Source organism: Callithrix jacchus, chromosome 7 (genome assembly GCF_049354715.1).
Source record: "Callithrix jacchus isolate 240 chromosome 7, calJac240_pri, whole genome shotgun sequence".
Taxonomy (NCBI): Eukaryota; Metazoa; Chordata; class Mammalia; order Primates; family Cebidae; genus Callithrix; species Callithrix jacchus.
The window spans coordinates 112,375,873-112,396,493 of NC_133508.1; the positions used below are offsets into that span (position 1 = coordinate 112,375,873).

Here is a 20,621-nt window from a genome sequence, read left to right on the forward strand (position 1 = left end):
ACATATGTATATAAACACACATATATATATTCCATATATATATACTTTATTTTATCTACTTTACATATATAGTTTTTATTTTCATATATATGGATATAAAGTCAATATAAGTATTTATCATGATTAAACAAAACTCAAATGACAAATTGTCTTTCTAGCTACAAAAAGCCTTTTAAATACTCATATAGTTTTATATTATTTTATAAATAATAAAAAGCTAATAAAATTATTATTCATCCCTTTATATTTTGATGCCTTTAGGGGTTAGCAAATTTTGAGTAAAAACATTCATTTTAAAAATCCAGGCTGGTTATGGTGGCTCATGCCCGTAATCCCAGCACTTTGGGAGGCCAAGGCCAGATCACTTGAGTCCAGGACTAGGAAACCAGCCTGAGCAACATAGTAAGACCTCATCTCTACAAAAAAATAAAATTAGTTGGGTGTGGTGACACAGACTTGTAGTCCCAGATGCTTAGGAGGCTGAGGTGGGAGGATTGCTTGAGCTGGGGAGGTCAAGGCTGTAGTGAGCTAAGATTGCACCACTGCACTCTAGCCTGGCAACAGAGCAAGACTCTGTGTCAAAAGAAAGAAAACTTCCAAAGAAAAGAAAAAAAGATAAAGGAATGGAAGAGGGAAGGGAAGGGAAACAAAAAAGAAAAGGAGGAAAATGGAAAGGAAAATGGAAAAATGAAATCTACTTGGAGAGAGATAGAAAGAGAAAGAGAGAGAGAAAAAGAGACAAAGAGAAAGAAAGATAAAAAGACCAAAGGAAGGAAGGAGAAGAAAAGAAAGAGAAAAAGGAAAGAAGGCAGGAAGGAAGGAAAGAAATCTACTTGGGGAACACATTTGAATCACTCATTTCATAAGTAAAATATATTAATTTCAAGTTATTAGCAACTAAGCTGTCTAATGAGTAAGAATTTCTACACAAGCAGCACCACCACAAATAAATGTTTCACTTTTAAAAGCCTAATCAAGTGTACATATTAGAATGTATTAGGTAAAACTTTGCCAAAACAATTCTATTTGTTTTCAGAAATAAAGCAATTCCAATTCCAATTATGTAGATTTCTGTGGTTGAGAAATATATGATGCAAATTAAAACTAATCCAGGTATTCTCTATCAGTAATAAATTGAGGTGGGAAAATTGTAATAGGTCAGTTAGTCCATATATAAGCTAACTTCCAGATATAGCTTTTCTTAATTTCTTCATGCAAGATTAGAAAATTTCTATTTGTTCCCTCACAAATATGACTTATATTAAAATTATATTGGTTTAAAGTAGAGCCATTTTTCTCATTAACAAAGAAATCAACAACATGCATTTTGAGAACCTATATTTTTTTCTACAGAATCCAACAAAGTGAAGAAACAATCTTATATCATTTAAAAATGTGTAACCCATCCTGCATATGAGATTTTGGGTGATTTTTATTTGTATGTTTAATATTTTAACTTTCAGTAAGCATATATACCATATTTGTAGTTAGAACAAATGACACAGAATGATTTTTAATTGGCCTAAAACATTTTTCTACTTTTCTACTTTGGCAAAGAAAAAAAAAGGGGTAGTTAACAGAGCAATACATTTATATGTATTAGGGGAAAAAATGTTAGTAGTCAAAAAAATAAAGCCTTGAAGTTATCATATCTACTATTATAATTAATCAAATCAAACAGTTCACATATAACAACTGTTTCAGCTCAAAATAATACTTTTTTAAACAATTTTAATAACTAGGAATCCACCTATGGCTTTCTTTTCAAGCATTTCTGAACCAGCTAAGGACCTCATGATCATTCTTGGGTTTTTTTCTCCATTCAAAGTAAGTCAAACATGAAACAAATCTACCTTGATTCACATACAAGGGTTTTGTGCCTAATGAGATGGACATCATGAAATAGCTGGCACCATGTCTTTGAGGAATCAGATGGAATGCACCTAAGAAAATAAGAGTAAAGCTTCCAACTCTGAATGCACTCTTACTTTGTATAAACATAGCTCATTATTTCAAATTATAAAATGTGAAAATATACCTAGTGCTGGCATAGCTTATAAGGTGCAAAAAAAAAAAAGCCTATGGTCTTCACTGTAGTGTCTTTTTAGTTTCACTGAACAGATCAATTATTTCAAAACACCTTTCTCAAGATTTTTAGATTTTTTTTCTTTTGGCCTTGACATTGGCTTTAAACATTTTGGAACATACTAATTTTCTTATTTGTGTTCAGACAGAGGAATTCATATCAAATTAATGCCTAGATTCTAATTCTAAATTTTAATGCCCAAGTGTTTATAATAACCCATAATCTTAATAAATGTTCTATTTATTAATTATAATATTATAGTATTATAGCCTATTAGACAGACATAAGTATAATTAGCAAACAATCATAAATGCTAACTACATTTATAATTATCTCAAGTTAAATGTTATAAAATATTATATACAATATAATATATAACTATAATATCAAACTTAAGATTATTTAAACATATTTAGTTATGAGGAATAAAACTATAATCTAATGCCTTTTAAAACATAAACTAGTATTTTTAAGAAGTCTAAATTTTAAAAAATGATTTCCTTAATACAAGACTGTTTTATATGTAACTTATCACAAATTCAATAAACTCATAATATTGAAAACAATCTCTATTTATTTTTATTGTTTTTTACACTTTCACTTTCACAATGAAAATATCCCCCAAAATAACAATTTTTAGAAAGTGGTTATTTTGTTGTCCCCAGAAAATATTTTACTTTGTCATCTCAGTAACAGAAGTAAATCTTTACTACCTAAATACTGTATTTTCCTCTCTCATAATAGTTTGACATGGAGAATTAAGATGTTGGTAAAAAACAAAATCACTGACTCTCTTTGCTATTTTACCCTGTGTAAAGACTCATTTTAAAAATCTTTTGTCGACTGGGCACGATGGCTCACGCCTATAATCCCAGCACTTTGGGAGGCCGAGGCGGGTAGATCACAAGGTCAAGAGATCGAGACCATCCTGGTCAACATGGTGAAACCCTGTCTCTACTAAAAATACAAAAATTAGCTAGGCATGGTGGTGCGCGCCTGTAGTCCCAGCTACTAGGGAGGCTGAGGCAGGAGAATTGCTTGAACCCAGGAGGCGGAGGTTGCGGTGAGCCGAGATCGCGCCATTGCACGCCAGCCTGGGTAACAAGAGCGAAACTCCATCTCAAAAAAATAAATAAAAATCTTTTGTCAAAAATAAAGATGTACAGGAAACAAACTATTAAAATATATCTTTATGCTCTAATCGTCATCAATTACTTTTATAAACTCATAGATAAATTCAGGATACATTCCTAACCAATTTTCTCAAAACACCGTAATAACAATTTCCACAACACAGTTTTTTTTTAATATCCAAATGGAATAACTATCAACCTTTCATTCATGTAATATAAATGAAATTTTGGTTATTTTCACTATAATTTTAGTGAATCTAAAATTATACTCTACTTAGCATTTCTCTTTGATAATTTAAGATATTTTATCAACAGTATTATTGAAAAATTTTTTTCCAAGGAAAAGAGGAGGAAAAAAAAAGCCCTAAAATTGAAGATGTTTTACTTGTAATTTAAATCTTGCTAATATTTTTGGCTTGGTGTCCACAAAAGAAAAGAAAAAGCCTCTTTAATAATGGATACAATAGCAAAGCAGCCAAAATAAGTTAGACTTGAATATTAAGGGTGTGGTGTTTTACTTTATCCTTTCCCTCAGATCTCTAAAAATCATTTCCAAAGATAAAATTCTGATTAAATTATAATATCTAGGGGAAATCTAACAGTAGATCTAATTATCCGACTGAAAGATAAATAATAATGACACTTGACCCATTACATTTTAATAAAACTTTAAAGATATGAATTAGTTAACTGTGAATATTTTAAATATATCAAATACAATATTTACTTGTAAATTGCTTGATTTGAAAGAAAGCATTTTCTTATACTTAAATTTTAAACTTACTTAGAGGGGAAAAAACATACTAGAGATCTACCCTAAAAGGATCAGCAGGAACATGTTTAAAATTGCATGTACTGGCTGTAACAACTTAACTTAAAAAAACACCAAAGCCAGTGAGGTAATGCATGCACCTGTAGCCATAGCTATTCAGGAGGATCATTTGCGCCCAGGAGTTCAAGTCAAGCCCGAGCAATACATTGAGATTCCATTTCTAAAAGTCTGGAAAGTCTCTAGAATCACCAATACATATGCCTTTGGTCAATTATCTGCTGCCACAACAACTGACCATCAGAGATCCTAATCAGAAGAGGATATCAGAGTCCAGGAAAGATCTCCACTCTAACTGTATGCTCCAGAGAGCTCATTCATCATTTTAAAGGAGAACAACAGACTGTCCCACCTAACCTTTCCATTGAAGACTTTTCAAAACCAGAGTCTAAGCCAAAGAAAAGCAAACGTCTGAAGATATAAGACATGTATTGTATACTTTCTTAAATGCACCTCCCATCAACAATTAAAATAGTGAAAAATGTCTAGATGAATGGAATATATGACTTAGAAAGTCTTAACCAGCAGAGCTGAAACATGACGAGTTCTGAATTTCTGGCTGGCAAATCGCAGCAGTATATAGTTATCCCCTGAATTTTCAAAAGCTTTCAAGTTAGAGTTTTAAATTTCCTGTTGGTTCTTTTTAGGGTAGATAAACATTTTAAGAAACTTCACAGAAATAAGAGATAACTGTGCTTCACCTTAAAACACAAATTTCCTTTTTTCTCTCTTTACAATGTCAACATTTATTAATATGTCAAAATTATTTTTAAATATTTTATTTCTTAAGAGCCACAAAAAAGTAATCTATGAGGAGTATTTGTCACATGTAAATCCACGAACTGGAAAATATTATAAGCAAAACAAGTGAATGGTAACTCAACACAGAGAAAAATAGGCAATACTCTTTTTGAGAAAGCAAATTCTCAAAAATATTTAGAAGACAGTATAAAGTTTAGCAAGAAAGAAAGCCTAAGTCCTTTATCAGACACCCTGAAATAAAAACCCAATTGCCCAAAAATATTTTGAAAGAGTATGAAGTGATGGAATTTGTGATTTGATAGTTACTTAGTAATACAAAATACATTCCCATATATGAAAGCTTCAACTACATCATGACAAACAAGTCAAGTTTATTTTTCTCTGATCTAAACTACCAGATTAGCTAGTAGCTGGAAATAATTGACAGAGGTAGAAAACTTCTTTGTAAAATTGTTTTGTAAATAATATATCTCCACTGAAAGTGAGATAGGTAATAAATACTTAAGATTAAGCATCCTGAGATGTGCAACTGACTCTGAAACTAGCAACTTCTAAATAGTGTTTATTTGCCTTTAAGGTGTTTTTGTTTTAAATTCTTCCTATCCTGTAGACTATCAGGTTTTTTATGTTGTTTTTTTCAATTAAAATTACAGTCATCAGCTCTATTGGGTCACAGCCTATAGGAGGAAAGTATAATCACTTTGTTCCACCACTATATTTTTACCTTCAGGATCTGACCATGAATTTATTTAATTATGGAACAAATATTTTTTGAGCACCTACAACAAATGAAATCATATGAGATAAGTAAGATGAAATATGTTTTAACAGGGATTTACCTAATAAGAAATCACTAAAATTTATCTGAATGAAAAGGTTTAAAAGAAGATATATAGTTAAAATATTTATCATTATATCTTGTTCTTATTTCTTTTGCTTTTTATTTATTTACTTTGAGATTTTTGAGAATTTACCTATGCCTATTTTCAGGGTTGAATTAAATTCTATAATATATTTTCAAATAATCAGATGTAGCAGTAACCTTGAAAAATAAAGAAACATTTTAAAATTCTTTTTAAAGAATGTATAAAATTATTTTGGAGAGAAAAGATGGAAAATGATATTCTACATCAGATAATTGGTTCACAAGTATTTTCATATTATCATCTATTTCCATCTGTGGGAAAAACTAGTTTTAGAGTAAGTTGCTTAACGTCTATCTCAGCCAGCCATCTGCCTATAAGCATCAAGGGATGAGGAAGGAAAGGACTGGTCTGTTCTGTTTATCAGAGTGCTTCCCAAGTGCCTGCCACAGTGCTTGGCACATAACAGGTAATCACTAAATAGGCATTTAATGAATATCCATAGGACATCTTTTCCATTCTCTTGCTATCAGAATAAAGGGTCTACTACTGCTCTGCTCTCACTCAAGTTGTCTGTTCTCTCTACATTAAAAAAAAAAAAATTGTCTAGGTACTCCCCCTGTTTGGGGAAGAAGAATGTTAGTGCCATAGTTCAAAAAACTCTTCCCCACAGAAGGGTTTTAAACTTTCTGTTCCTAAAGGGTTGGCTGTGAAGGGAAGACCAAGAATCAGCACAAATTCATTGGGAGATACATGGTTAACCTCTGCAGGTACATAAACTTCTAGTTTAGGCAGTCTCTGACCCATTTGTCATTCAACCAGGAATTTCCAATGTGTTTTCTCTACGTAGAAAGTCTTTTTGAACCTCACAAAATCTTTAGAAAGTCCCAAACAGTTCTAATCCCTGGGTTCCACACTATCTTCCAAAATCAAATCCCCTGAATTTTAGAAACCACTACCAGACATCTTCATTATGGTCCCTAATTGCCAATGAGCCCTTATCACTGTGACTTTCTGTTTATTTGCATTTTAAATGTCCTCCACAATTCATTCTCTAGAGATTCACAACTTAGCTAACATTTGTTCTTGCTCTACATTTAAAAAAATATCTTGATACACTATCTCTTTTGATCATCACAATGACTCCAGTACTTAGTCCAAAAAGTTGAAAAAGTTATTATTTGGGAGGCCAAGTCCCACAGATCACAAGGTCAGGAGTTCAAGCTCAGCCTGACCAACACAGTGAAACCCCATCTCTACTGAAAACAAAGCATGGTGGTGCATGTCTTTAATCCCAGCTACTAAAGAGGCTGAGGCAGGAGAATCGCTTGAACCTGGAAGGCAGAGGTTGCAGTGAGTGGAGGTCGTACCATTGCACTCCAGCCTGGGCCACAGAGTGAGACTCCATCTCAAAAGAAAAAAGTTATTATTTTCCTAGTTTTCCAAATAAAAACTAGGCATAGAAAGGTCACAAGGCTAGTATAGCAGACCTTAGTCTTTTATCTCTAAGTTGAGATCTTCTTTCAAAAGATGACTTAATATAATAATCACAAACTAGTAACCTTCCTAAGTGTCTCAACACGGTTCTTTTATAAACCAAAATTAATTTAAATGTGCATAAGCAAGCTACGTCATAGGCCCCCATGCTGTACTGTATTTTATTGGACTCTTCCCACATTCTTATTACTATCTGACCATGAAAATTGTTTGCATTGTGATCCCATCCAATGCAACAGTCATTCATTCATCCATCTATCCATTTGTTCAACAGACATCATTGCAGTCACTATCTGAGGCACTAAGAATCTCAAGTTCCATAAGACATACTCACTAACCTCAAAAAGTTTTTAAGATAGTAAGGAAATCATATAAGCCCATCTGGACAACAAGATAGCAAATAGTGGAACATACACAATGCCAACCAAGCATAAAGGTCAAATATTTAAATCAGTATGTGAGGATCAGATCATGGAAGGTAATCTATATGGCTAGTATATCTCCATTACCTCTCTCACTTTGGTTTTCAAATGGCATTCCAGAGTGCAGCCTTCAAAGTTTAAATTCCAGGTCCTTATTAACATTCTGTCATATGAAAGGATAAGTTTAGACATCACTTCAGATTAATCTCAATTCATTATAATTTCTGTTAAACACTGGTAACTCTGTTTGGAGGAAAACTTAAGGCTATAATTCTACCATAAATTTTATTTTTTTAAACAGACGTTCAATATGTAACAAAAAGGTAGATTAAAGACATGCCTTATTTCTGTACAACAAAGAAAAATATTCTATTTTATAGCCACTTCAAATGTTTTAACACCACGTGGACCACTGTTTCTAAGTCTTCATACTCTTATTATATCAAACTCAGTGAATGTAAAAAACCACATAACCAAAATGTACCCAAATGTATCCAAAAGGAATACATCAAGTTTTCTATATATTACCTAATACTCACTAAGCCTCTGAATATAGAAAAACTGAATTATATTTTTAAATTCTTTGTTGATTTGTTAAAGGGGCTCTGGCTCAACTGCAACAAAAAATGTTTGGATTTGACATCTTGGAGTTTCCACCAAAAAACCCTAATTCAGTCTAAGACTGTCAAAGCTGTGAAAAACAAAACTGTACAATTTTATATTTGTCTTTAAACTACTAGCCTCATAAATCAGTATGTATAGGAAAAGAACACCTAACGAAAGTACTAATAATTCTGTTATATACCTTGAACTGTTCTCAGTAGATCAGTTAGGATACTTTTGGCTGAATAAAAAAAAATATAATTCAAGATAGTTCAAATCATAGAAGTAATGTTGATATATACTTTTAACACAGAGGCTCTGATTCTCATTCATCTTCTCCGCTTTGTCCTCTCCTTTCCTCAGTTTTGTCCTCTCCTTTCCTCCATGTGTCAGTTTCATTATGGGGCTTATCCTTCCTGGCCACAAGATGGCTACATTTACTACATTCTCCCTAGTTTATATCTAGAGAAAATAGGGACTATCCAACATCCTGAGGATTAAACAAAACTCCCAAGGATCATTTTAACTAGACAATCTTGCTTCATTCATTCTTTCAACAAGTTATTATTGATCACCTAGTTTGTATCGGGTACTATTTTTGGCACTAGGACTACAGCCGTGAACATGAAGAATAGAGTACCTATCCTTATGGAGCTTGAGTTCCTGTAACCATGCGTGAATCAATCAGTAAGACAGGATTGATTTACCCCCATTGATTTACCTCCTGGGCCTAGGATTAGGGTCAATCCCAGTCAAACCCACATGGCTACTACACAATAGTGTGAAGAACAGAATGAATGTTGGTGTGGCAACTGCAATGTTTATTACTCCCATCCATAAATATTTTGGTGATGGGTATTGATTAATCAGTTAGATTAATTCATACACAGTTCTATATGAGTTGAGAAAGATATGCATACAGAAGCATCTTACTTGGAGGAAGCAATGCCTTGTAGTTGTAAAATGGGCCACAGATCCCAGCCACATTCAGCACGATGAGACTTCTGTGCTATCCAGAGCTACTGACATGCCAACCACCTAAAAAAAAGTGAGCCATGAGAATGTTTTTACCACCATAATACCAGGAAATATGTTTTTAAAACTTTTTTCTAACAATATATTTTTGGAAAGTAAAATATCATCACACTCCAGACCAAGACTACAGGATGTCCCAGCTCCCTTTTGTCTTTTCCATGGATACTGCCTTCACCTGTAAAGTTAGTTCCGCTAAGGAGATCTGAACAGAGGATGGCCATCTCAATCCAAGTCCATTATAACTACCAGAAAAAAAACAAAAAAACGCATGTCATATTCATGATGAATGAGAAGTCTCTGAAATAAAGGATGGAGTATATTATGTTTACAAATGACCTATCACATTATCTGTTTTTAGTTCTGCCTCACCAGAATCAGTACTGGGGCTTACTTAACACCAGACCGCAAGGCTAAATCACTAAAATTGAGATCCCAGAAATAGAATACTAGAAGAATCACATTCAGTGTGCCTTGCAGTAGGCATAAACTAAATAACCAAGTAATTGCCCAATTTAATAAATATGAGTTCTCAAAGAAATCACCTCCAGCTTAAATGACAATGCTCATATGGAGCGTAGCATTGAAAGTAGGCTTTAAAGGTTGAAGGCAAATAAGTAGAAGAATTAAGGAGACAGGTTTGGAAATTTGCAAGTATTTTTATTGGTTGGAGTAAGCAAATTATCAACAGTAGCAATTAGCCAACTGTAACAAATGTTTGAAAAATTCAGAATTGGAAGATTTAAAAATAGTAACAATCTTTATAATTTCAACAATTTTGTGGAGTAAATTTTGCTTTAGGAGATGTCATTGCTTTGCTCTTATTCTCTAAGCTTTGAATAATAACATTAAATATATTTATTTTGTTAGACGTGGATTCATACTCTGAGCTGGAGTCAGTTAACTTCTAGTAAGAAAACACTAGTGTAGAGACCAGAATTCAGCTTCAACTTTATTTCCACAAATAAACTATGACATGATGGTACTCTAAGAATAAAACCTGAAGAAAAATTATCGGGAAGACTGTCATAACTAAGATTTCAAAGCTGGCTTGAGAAAAACTCTTGAAAATCTGTGAACAATGGTTTACTCCTAAAAGCCAGAAAGATTTCCAAAGGGTATTGATATCTTACCTTTGTGACCATTATCTCCCAAAAATATGGGGAAACTGAGGCTCAGAAAGCTAAATGATTTCCCCTCAGTCACAAAGCTAAAAACCAAAGGGGCTGAAATGAAAATACAGGTCAGCAGATTCCAACTCTAAGACCTTTCACTTCAGCATTCTGCCTTTCTAAGAAACAAGAAGTTGAGAAAAATGGAGGAAATGAGAAATAAAATATGTGACAAATGCTGAAATCAATAGATCATATAAACAGGTCTGTGATTATGGTGAGGCAAAGTGAGGAACGATCTTCTCTAAAAGAAAAGCACAACATAGACTTAGTCCAAAACCCAAGATTAAACAGAAAACAATTAAAACTGCAAGGTTTCCTCAAGGGTAAAAAGCATTACATTAATTTAATCAAATAATTGCTCCTTTCTCTCCTGATATTTTCTAGCAATGCATAAAAGAAGAAAATTATACTTTGATCTCTAAAATTATTAAAGATAGTAACTAAATTTAACTTTATGGTAATTCCTGTACTGTAAGTGCTAAAACATCTTAACATCTAAATTTTTTACTCTAAATTCCCAAAACTTTCCACAGACAAAAACTTTCAACTTTTTAACAAAAAAGTCTGCTAAACAGTTTAATCCCAAATTTGTCTATATGAAAAATAAATTCAGCCTTGCAGTTTGGGGATAATTAATCGCCAAAGCTAGCAAATATATGGTGGAAAAACAGCAAATATTGATTTCTGAAATATACTGCCTTGAAAGATAATATCTGTAGAATCCTCGTTCCTCCCCTAATCATCTTGAAGTTTTCCACAATAAAATATAAAATTATTTTGTAGGAAAGTGAGAGAGAAAAAGTTAGAGGAAAAGAGCTCTTCAGGTTTTAAAATCTAACAAACTAAAAAACCAGCCCCAATACTGCACCCAATCACCACTCTTTCAACAGATTCTACAACAGACTAAAGGAATAATTATGCTGCAAGACTCAAAACAATCCAGCAGATGTTTTAGGAACACCAGTTTAAAGTGATCCCCTTCTCACACCTGAAAAAGTACTGAAAGTGTAGGTTATCTCAAAAGCCATAATTAATTCCCAATAGTCTTGTGGGGGTACTGTGCTTTTGTTCCACACAAATGACATCCTTTAAGATTTTAAAAACATACATAAAGTATTCTGATCACCTGATACTTTACTAATTCAAAGCCCAGGGGTAGATGAATCATAGAAGAATTATAGGGATGAGCTAGTTGTATTTTTGTGAGTCTCCTTAATAGACTGACAATTCTAATAGAAAATTGAGAATTTTCTGAGAACAAAGACCACTCATGTCTTATTCTTTGTATCCCCAGTGCCTGGTACATAGTTAGGTGCTCAATATACATGGGATTAATTCACAAAGGTGTATATAGTTTTCTTTTGATAATCATTGCACTCGTTTGAAGATGCCCTTTTACACTGATGTAACTGCATTTTTTTTTTAAGAAAATGAATCAAGTTAACTATTCTCCAATCCCAAGTTTTATAAGAGTGTAACCAAGAACTAAATATTGTAGGAAAAGGCATTAGACCTTAAAGAGGCATATAGAAAACTCGTGTAGAAGTCCAGATTGACTAAACCACTTTACTATTTTACCCATTAAATAGTCTAAGCAGATTAATTGGAACTAGACATGTGAAGACCATAAGGTTTTTTAGTAACCTTATTTTTAATAATTTATAAAAAAATTTATAAATTATTTTTTTAATTTATAGGCTACATTTCAACACATCCAAATTAACAGTTTAAGAAAAATGTAGATCCTGATAAATATTTAAAAGTATATATAAGCAAAAATGTTATGAGGCTCATTCTCTGTTTATAACCAGACTTATTACACTATAACAAGGTACTCAGTTCCAAATGATTTGTATAAATAATGTCAATTATCAACATTATCATGAATATATTTTATTTAGAAATTGCACCAAAACAAAAATTTGTTTTCCTAAATAAACAAATAGAACAACTACACATCCCTGAGTAGTTATTTAAAGGACACACCTTTAACCACAGCATCTGATTAATAAGCGATAAAAGCAGTCTGTCCAGGTAACAACTCAAAGAATGTGATAACCTGGTTTTGGTAGATCACAAAGGAAACTTCTTTGTCAACTGAAAAATTGAAAAATAGTGGTTTCTAGCAATATGTGTCAGAAGTTTAATAAATCAAAGGTCAAGGTTGATATTTCTAGACTTATAAGTAAAATATGAGAAATTGCCATTTTTTAAGCTTTACACTGGGGTACACACATTGGATGTAGACAAAATAGGTCATTCTATCAACTAAAGTGTTCCATTCTAGAAAAAATATTTGAAAATACACAGCCAATATTTGCTTTTTCAAGCCAATTCCAGTGTTGCAGTTATTCCACTTTTAGATATAAGCTTAGCCATCAAGCATAGATGCCTGAACATTTTTTTAAATTGTCTCAAATAGCCTTGTGTTTGTTGGCTTTTGGTAATATAATACAAAATCTTTATGAGTAGCCACAAGATTTAAAAAAATACCACTTTAGGTAGACTCAATGCTTATCTGTGTTACATTTAATATATACTTCATATGATCCAATTACAATGTTATTCTACTTTATTATTTTAAAAGTCAATTATGACACCTTTGTAATATCAAAAATATAAATAATTCCTAAGTTTAATATCATGAAGAAATACAGAAATCATTAGAATTATACATTAACTCCCAATAGCCACATCCAAGTGGGGTGTGTGTGTGTGTGTGTGTGTGTGTGAGAGAGAGAGAGAGAGAGAGATAGAGAATTGTTTATTTGGGTTACTTGATCTTAAAGTTTTGTTTCCAAATATTTTTATTTTACTATTTTAATAGTTCCTCCCATCCAACACTTAGCTCGACGGCTTTTGACCTATGTGAATGTGTTTCTGATGTCTGTCAGTCAATACAAAAGCCTAATTTCATTAAAATATATATGCTCAGGACTGAGAGAACATTATAAAATGAAGTTTGGCTAAAGTTCAACAGGGCATCAAATAGCACTGCCAAGAATTTTCTTAAACAGATGGTGTAAAATCTTGCTAACACAATAGTGTGTGCTTAACACAGGAACAGTATCAGAAACAGATGTGGTCCAAGTGACCGAAGTACCAAACAGAAACAATAAACATGGGATATACATTTAAAAACGATGCCCTTGCCGGCCGGGGGCAAAAAATTTGAAAATGCTTGTCAAGTAAGAAATGCTACTGATATTTTTCCAGAGTAAACTTGGCATACAAATATTTTCCATTTTTCATTCTTTTATGTATTGCATTAAACTTCTATGAGGGTGGTCAAAATTAATAATATAATTATTAATACATGTTAAAAGAAACTAATCGCAGGAAAAGGAAATAAGTCCTTGATTTAATCTAAGGAATTCAGAGGATCTAAGGCCTTCTATCCATCATTTGGAACAGAAAGCATTCTCAGCCCAGAAGAATCTCACAAGCGCGCCAGTAGACACACACACACACACACACACACACACACACACACTCCTTTTAAAGAGGCTGTATACTTGTACGTGGTCAGTTACATATATTTGCCCAAGCATTACACCACAGTATTAAAAGTTCTAAGAACCAAGGGCTATGGCTGGTTCAGGAACTAAAGCCAAGTAGAAGAAACTCGAATCCCCGGGGAAGCCTTCCCAGAGGCTGAAACTGCAGCCTTGGGGTGATGCTCAGGCCGAAGGCCCCTAGTGCCTGGACTTTCAGGGGTACTGCCTGCCGGCGTAGACGCCGCGCCCGAGGAAGGCAAGCTGCGACGCAACTCCAAAACGACAGCGGCCTCCCCAGGCGGTATCGCTCCCTCCAGCCTTTCTTTCTCCAGACTCGCAGCCGGAGCCGGTCCACCTCAAGGGACAGCTCAGGCACATGTCTGTTCTGGCTTAGTCAGACCTTGCCCCCATGGCCTTGTGGTTTGTTGCTGGCTTCGGTTTTGGTTTTTCCTATTTTCTCAGCGTCCTGAGGGGTGCTCGGATGTGCACTGAGAGAGCTTTTGATGTGTTGCGCAAGAATTACCTACCTATGGGCCTTGAGTCTCCTCCAGGCTCTCCTTCTCAGGAAAGAAAGGTCTTATCCTCTGGAAGACCGATCTGATTCCAGGAGAAGAATGTTACCCGTGTGAAACCCAACCCTGGGGTTGCCCACGGAAAAGGACGCGAGGAGGGGCCGCAGTCAAACCCACCTGGGCGACGCGACGAGCCTGACTCAGGGCCTGGCCTGAGATAGAGGTCCAGGCGCTAGGAGCCGCGGCCACTCACACTGACTTTGGATTAGTGATGAGGAAGGGCGGGGGAGAGGATCACACAGGGCCTTCCACCTGCTTTCTCCAGAGAGCTTGTTTCTGGGGGCTACTCTCATCGCCCTGCCCGGCGCCCAAACGCCTCAGCGCCTCCCGGGGTGCACCGCGCGGAGAGGACGCTCCCGGCCTGCACCGGGGCTGGAGAACTGAGGCCTGAAAACCGTGGGGATCTGCGTAGCTCCAGGGCGATTCTCTCGAGGTCGCTTCCGAAAACAGGCGCCAGCCCAGGCCGCCCAGGCCTCCAGCAGCAAGAAACAGCCTCAACTCCCAAGGGAGGCGTCCTGCGGGCCTCCGCCTGGCTTCGGACTTTGGGGGGTTACCAAGGAAATGCAACAATATTTATGACCTGCAGGCGATGAGAAAGTGTTCGCCCAGCACGCGATCCATCTCCCTCCCTTGGCTGATGGCCATCCTGGAGCCCATCCCCCTCTGATCCCAGGCCCAGGCTCCACGTGTGCCTAACTTCATTTCCACCTAACTGGATGCGCAGAGCGCTCAGGTCCCTCCTAAGCTTCCCCCATTCCCACCATCCCCAAGGTCTCCTAAAAGAATTCTCACTTCTATTATAATACTTCAGGAGACTGAGAGGAGCCATACAGCCAACCTGCGAAGCCACAAAATATTCTTTACATGTAGCACAATGGTTAAGACCTTGTAATGAATTTAGGTTCAGCCTCTGTCGCCAGTGTGTCATGAGAATGAGAATGACCTTCAGGTTCCCCATCTGTGAGTCAGACATAATAATACCTACTTCACAGAAGATTGTGAGGAATACATATGACAACATATATAAAGCCAGGCAAAGCTAAACAATACACGGTACTTCTTATAAAAGGATGCAAATTCATCTCTAAAAATAGAAAGTCTTTTTAGGAAAAAAATTATCTCAGCCTGAGGGGAAGGGTGGTTTAAAGAAGCAGGGATTCTGGCTCAGTTTACTGCCTACTTTTTTTTTTTTTTTTTTTTTTAATTTTTTATTGGATTATAGGTTTTGGGGTACATGAGCAGAGCATGCAAGACAGTTGCGTAGGTACACACATGGCAGTGTGCTTTGCTTTTCTTCTCCCCTTCACCCACATTTGGCATTTCTCCCCAGGCTATCCCTCCCCACCTCCCCCTCCCACTGGCCCTCCCCTTTTCCCCCCAATAGACCCCAGTGTTTAGTACTCCCCTTTCTGTGTCCATGTGTTCTCATTTTTCATCACCCACCTATGAGTGAGAATATGCGGTGTTTCATTTTCTGTTCTTGTGTCAGTTTGCTGAGGATGATGTTTTCCAGATTCATCCATGCCTACTTTTTTCTGCATCCTGACCATTAAAAGACAGATTTACATGGATTCATCCACTTTTTTTTTCTTTTAGTTCTGTTGTTGTTGTTGTTGTTGTTGTTTTTTAATGCAAGAGGTTCCTCACCACACACAATATCTGGAAAATTACTGAAGCAGGGCGGAAGTATTTTGAAGGAGAGGAGAAAAAAGAAACCTTGAAAAGGCATCTTATGTTTAAAATCTTCAGAAGAAACTGTTGCCTATTTCTTCCCAAAACTTTAAGATGCAAAAGCAATGATGATGCAAACTGTAAAGAGCTTAGCCAGGACAAGGTGTTATTACTGAAAGTTAGCAAAGCCAAAAGACATCCTTTAAAATTAATAATGATAAACACCTGTAGGAGGCCCGCCTGAGGAAAGTGGCGGCGGAGGCGGGTGCATTTGAGGGAAAGAAGAGGGATCAAGCACTTCTAAAACAGATTTTGCCATGTTTCTAAGCCTATAGCAGCTATAGCTGAGTTTGCAAATCTTCTTGGTGTATCTGCCAAGAAGACACACCAAGTCTTAAGAATAAAGCCCTAGTGCTTTCTCCCTTAGTGCTGAGTAATTTCAATACCACAAGGGCTGGTGAATCCATTCCAGGTTGCATGACCTCTTCCAGCCCTTTTTCAGGACTTTGGAATCCCGGCCAAGTCCTGGACAAGAACCTGTTCCTGTTTGTGACTGGGGAGAGACTAGGCACAGCTGCCGAGGCACCCAGGGCACAGGACTGTGACCTGCTGCAGAGTGGGACCTGTCATACTCAAAAACTAAAACTCCATCTACTGCCCTCGTGTTTTCTCCGTGTTGTGTTCTTCCTCCTTTTGGTGGACTGTAAACGAAGGTGTATCTCCTTTCCAGGCCAGAGAAGACAGCGCGCAGCAGCACCTGGCTCCAAATGACCTCAGTTCCTATTCTGACTGTCTACCTCGGGTCCCTTTTTTACCTTAAAGTGAGCCAAAACCTACGTCAATGTCTTGCCAACATGCACAGCATTTCCAAGTGGGCACCCAGAGTCCGTCAATGGAGGCTTGCCCCAGGCTTCTCTGATCCAACACCTTTCTACTGGCACCCCCTGCCCCCAGCCTCATGTATAAACGGAGGCTTTGACCCAGTTGGTGTCTTTGGCACCCAGAGTAGGTTTCCCAATTTAATTGCAAATGCTGAGGTCTGAAGCACTCGCAGAAGGGAAGAACACATATGAACCATGATGCCTGAGGATCCCTTGGAGGTTATAAGCTTATAAGCCTTTGTTATAAGACAAAATAGCAAAGTAATTAAAAGTCGGGCCTCCATGTGGGATGCCTGGGTTTGAATCCTGACCTGGTTTGGTAAAATATGGCCTTAGGCAAATTAAAGAAGTGGGGTTGTATGCCACAACATAAGTAGGGCGTTTGACAAATAATAAGCCGCTTGCTAATTATAATGTCAGAATTTCCATGCCCTTTCTTACCTAGCTCTTCAAGGGATTAAAAGATGCAGGAACTGGGCAAGAAGGCCAATGCAAAGAAGTAGGAAGCACTAGAACTAAGAAAGCAGAAAAAGGCATGAAACCCCCTGTGCCTGCCAGCATACACTTTCTCTCATTCAGAAAGCAAATTTTTATTGTGCGGTGCCAGGCACTGAACTGGTTTTCAAAGAGTTGTTGGATGCGTCTGGGGTGCTGCTAGAGCTGCAGGAAAAACTGCAGGGGTCGACTTTATTCACACGTGTATCCAAAAATCTATTGCTAAAGACTTCTCCTGAGTGGTTACTGAGTGAGCAAGTGGTCACTTGCACAAACTGAGGCACGCAGCGCAGCCTCTGCTACTGTACACATTAACAGGAGTTTCATTCAAGGCCAAAAAAGAAAGTTCCAGAAGTGAGCGCATGCCTTTGGACCACAGTCTGTATAGAGATCGAGTCGTTGTCTATTCAATTCAGGTTTCGATCCACTTGCTGATGATTAGACATCGGATTATGTAATCTGCAAGGAAAAGGAGAGGGAAAGATTTTACCACCGATTTAAATATTCTCCTTTTTCTCCTTTGTGGCTGTTTTATTCCACACTTCAATTCATTCAATGCTGTTTAACCTCTGCCCAGCAAGAGTAGGGTTGGGAAAGGGGAGCTCTTCCCTACAGGAACCCAGACGCACTCCAGCCGCTCAGCGGAAGTAGGCAGAAGCAAGAGGCTAGCAGCTAGCGGCTGGACCACTTGTGCGGGAGTAGCAGCCCACATCCACAGTTCTATAACAAACTGTCATGAATCCATTTACTGAAAGTGTGTCCATTTCTGAACTCACTGTCAAGAGGACAAACGCCGCAAAGTAGTTAAAAGTCAGGCATTCTGACGCGAGTCAGACGTCTGAGTTTGAATCTGCCCTGGCTTGGTAAACTATGGCCTTGGACAAATTAAAGAAGTAGGGTTGTGTGCCACAATGTCAGTGGGGCATTTGACAAATAATAAGCAACAGCTATGATTACTGCCATTTTCACAATATTCAGAAGGTTATGCAAACTGACAGAAGGGTGCCAAGCATTTTTAAATGCATCAGATTAATAAACCAGCAATAAAGGAGATGAAAAAGTTGTTCATTGCATGTCCTTGGGCCTAGTTGGCATGATAGAGGTAACTCCGGGCAGCTACACTCTTCTCTGGAGCCTCTGCAACCCAGGGAGGTGCATCTAGCTTCAGTGACCATCTGAACCCCTAGAAATGGTCAACTTGCTGAAGAACATTGATCTACTCTTCACTGGGGAAATTGTGGCTATGGTGGCTCCTCTACATCCAGACCTCTCTAGGGAGGAGAAGGAGGATGTTGTAAGAGAAAGATTATATTAATTAAGAACAACCTCCTGTGTAGATGAACAGTTAATTCAACATTGGGATTTTTATGACAATTTCCAAGTGATGTCATCTTCATTTTACAAATGCAAAAGCTGAAGTGTTAAAAAATTAAATTGCTCAAAATTCCATTACAGATTTGACTAACTTCAAACCTTTGCTCTTACTATAATACCATGTTGGCTAGCTCTTAAATCTTGAACTCCCATGAAGGAAGACAAGCAGAGAAGGAAGAAGGGAGAAAAGAAGGAGAGGGAAAAAAAGGAAGACAACTTTACCACAGTTACAAGAACCAGTCTCCTGTAGCAGAAATGCATATAGCAGTTATTTAAGTTTTTTAAAATTTGTGGCTCAAGATTCTTGGGCCAACTTTTTTGTAAAAGCATAGTTTTGTGAGTTACGTCGGAGGTGGATGTGTTGCTGGGGAGAACCTTAGACACCACAGTTGTGGCAGGATGGCACAGGCTTGTGTGGGGCTCATTCACCTGGCTAATAGTCTGAGCTGAGAGTTTCCTTATCAAAATCTCATCCAAGCCTGCGAATAGGAGGCTCACGCAGCTCCACTTCTCCCTCTCATCCCATCCCCAGAACCAAGAAATACCATCTGGCGCTTGCGTTTTTGCACTTAGATGAAGTTTGGTTTTCCTGCCACACTGACCAAGTTGAGCTTTCAGAGATCTCTGGGAAAGCGGGAAAGCCGGAAAACGGGGATGCGGAAGGGGAGCAGAAGCCTATGGGGTCTGGGTTTCATCCTCCTTCTTGATCTGCGAACTCCAGGTTATATCTGCCCGGTTCGCCAAGGACTTGTAGGGGAAACACGGTATAGGAAGGAGGATAGAGAGTTGAATTTTCTCTGTCTCTTTCTGTTTCTCCTCCTTGAACTTTGGTTTTTACAGAGTTATGCGGGCAGAGTTCTGTAGAAACAGGTTAGAATCAAGTTTCCATTGGTCTTGATTTGTTTATCATTCTAAATGGTAAAATGCATATAAAACCGGCAGCTCCAACCACAGGCGTGCTTAAGGCGCGATTGTCGGCTTGGAAATGTCACAATGAATAATAGTGTAATGGACTTTTACGTTTCGCGCCATAAAGCCGGGAAGCTTTCCAGGCTGCCTTACCTCATTTCGGGCTCCATGTGGCTCCTAATTTTTTCTCTCCTATCCTCTCTCTTATCAAACTGGAAACGCTTCCCCTATTCCTTCCGTACCCGCCCGGAGAGCTTACTGGCGCTCTAACTGGGATAGCTCACTCGCTGAAAAGAAACACCGGGTCACTCAAACAGACTCTCGGACGCAGAACTTGGCTTTCTATTACTGGTTCTCCAGAACCGCTCGAGACAACTGGCCCCAGCTGGCGCATCAGACTGCAGTGAGGGATGCCGTGGGGCGAGTGGCGAAGGCCGGGTCTCCACGCCAGCAGATTGAATTCCCGGGTGTCCCGCGAGAAGCAGTCTTGCCCAGCTGGGAAGCCCATCAAACCTCAGTCTTGGCCCACAGTTGGGGAAAAAACAGTGGGTCCCTGACGGAGGTCCTCGCCCGCTTTTGGCTACCTCACTGGCGTGAACAAACGCGTCGCTCTCTTACCCTCAGGAACTGTAGGTGGCAAGGTCTATAAAGGAGTCTGGGACCATTAAGTCCCAAGGTGAGCGCGTTTTCAGCTCTGCCTTCTCTGAGGATTTATGCAGATTTTGAGCAACGCAAGTTTTTGGGAAGAACCTTTAAACGCAGACTCCTAAATTCTTTTTCCAGAATAACATTTATAATGGTTACACGGGATGGGCAAAAA

At 37.5% G+C, this 20,621-nt stretch overlaps 1 long non-coding RNA gene across 2 annotated transcripts; it reads right to left on the reverse strand.

Moving 5' to 3' along the window:
* Positions 1–185: 185 nt before the first annotated feature.
* LOC118142986 (uncharacterized) lies at positions 186–14,785 on the reverse strand. Of its 2 annotated transcripts, XR_004726986.3 has the most exons (4): positions 14,589–14,785; positions 9,129–9,233; positions 7,680–7,755; positions 186–1,943 (listed from the first exon to the last, which is right to left on the reverse strand). It is a non-coding gene; the product is annotated as an uncharacterized LOC118142986 (long non-coding RNA). The 2 variants fall into 2 exon arrangements; XR_008472985.2 differs by lacking the exon at positions 186–1,943 and having other exon boundaries at positions 5,811–7,755.
* Between the last annotated feature and the right edge of the window lie 5,836 nt (positions 14,786–20,621).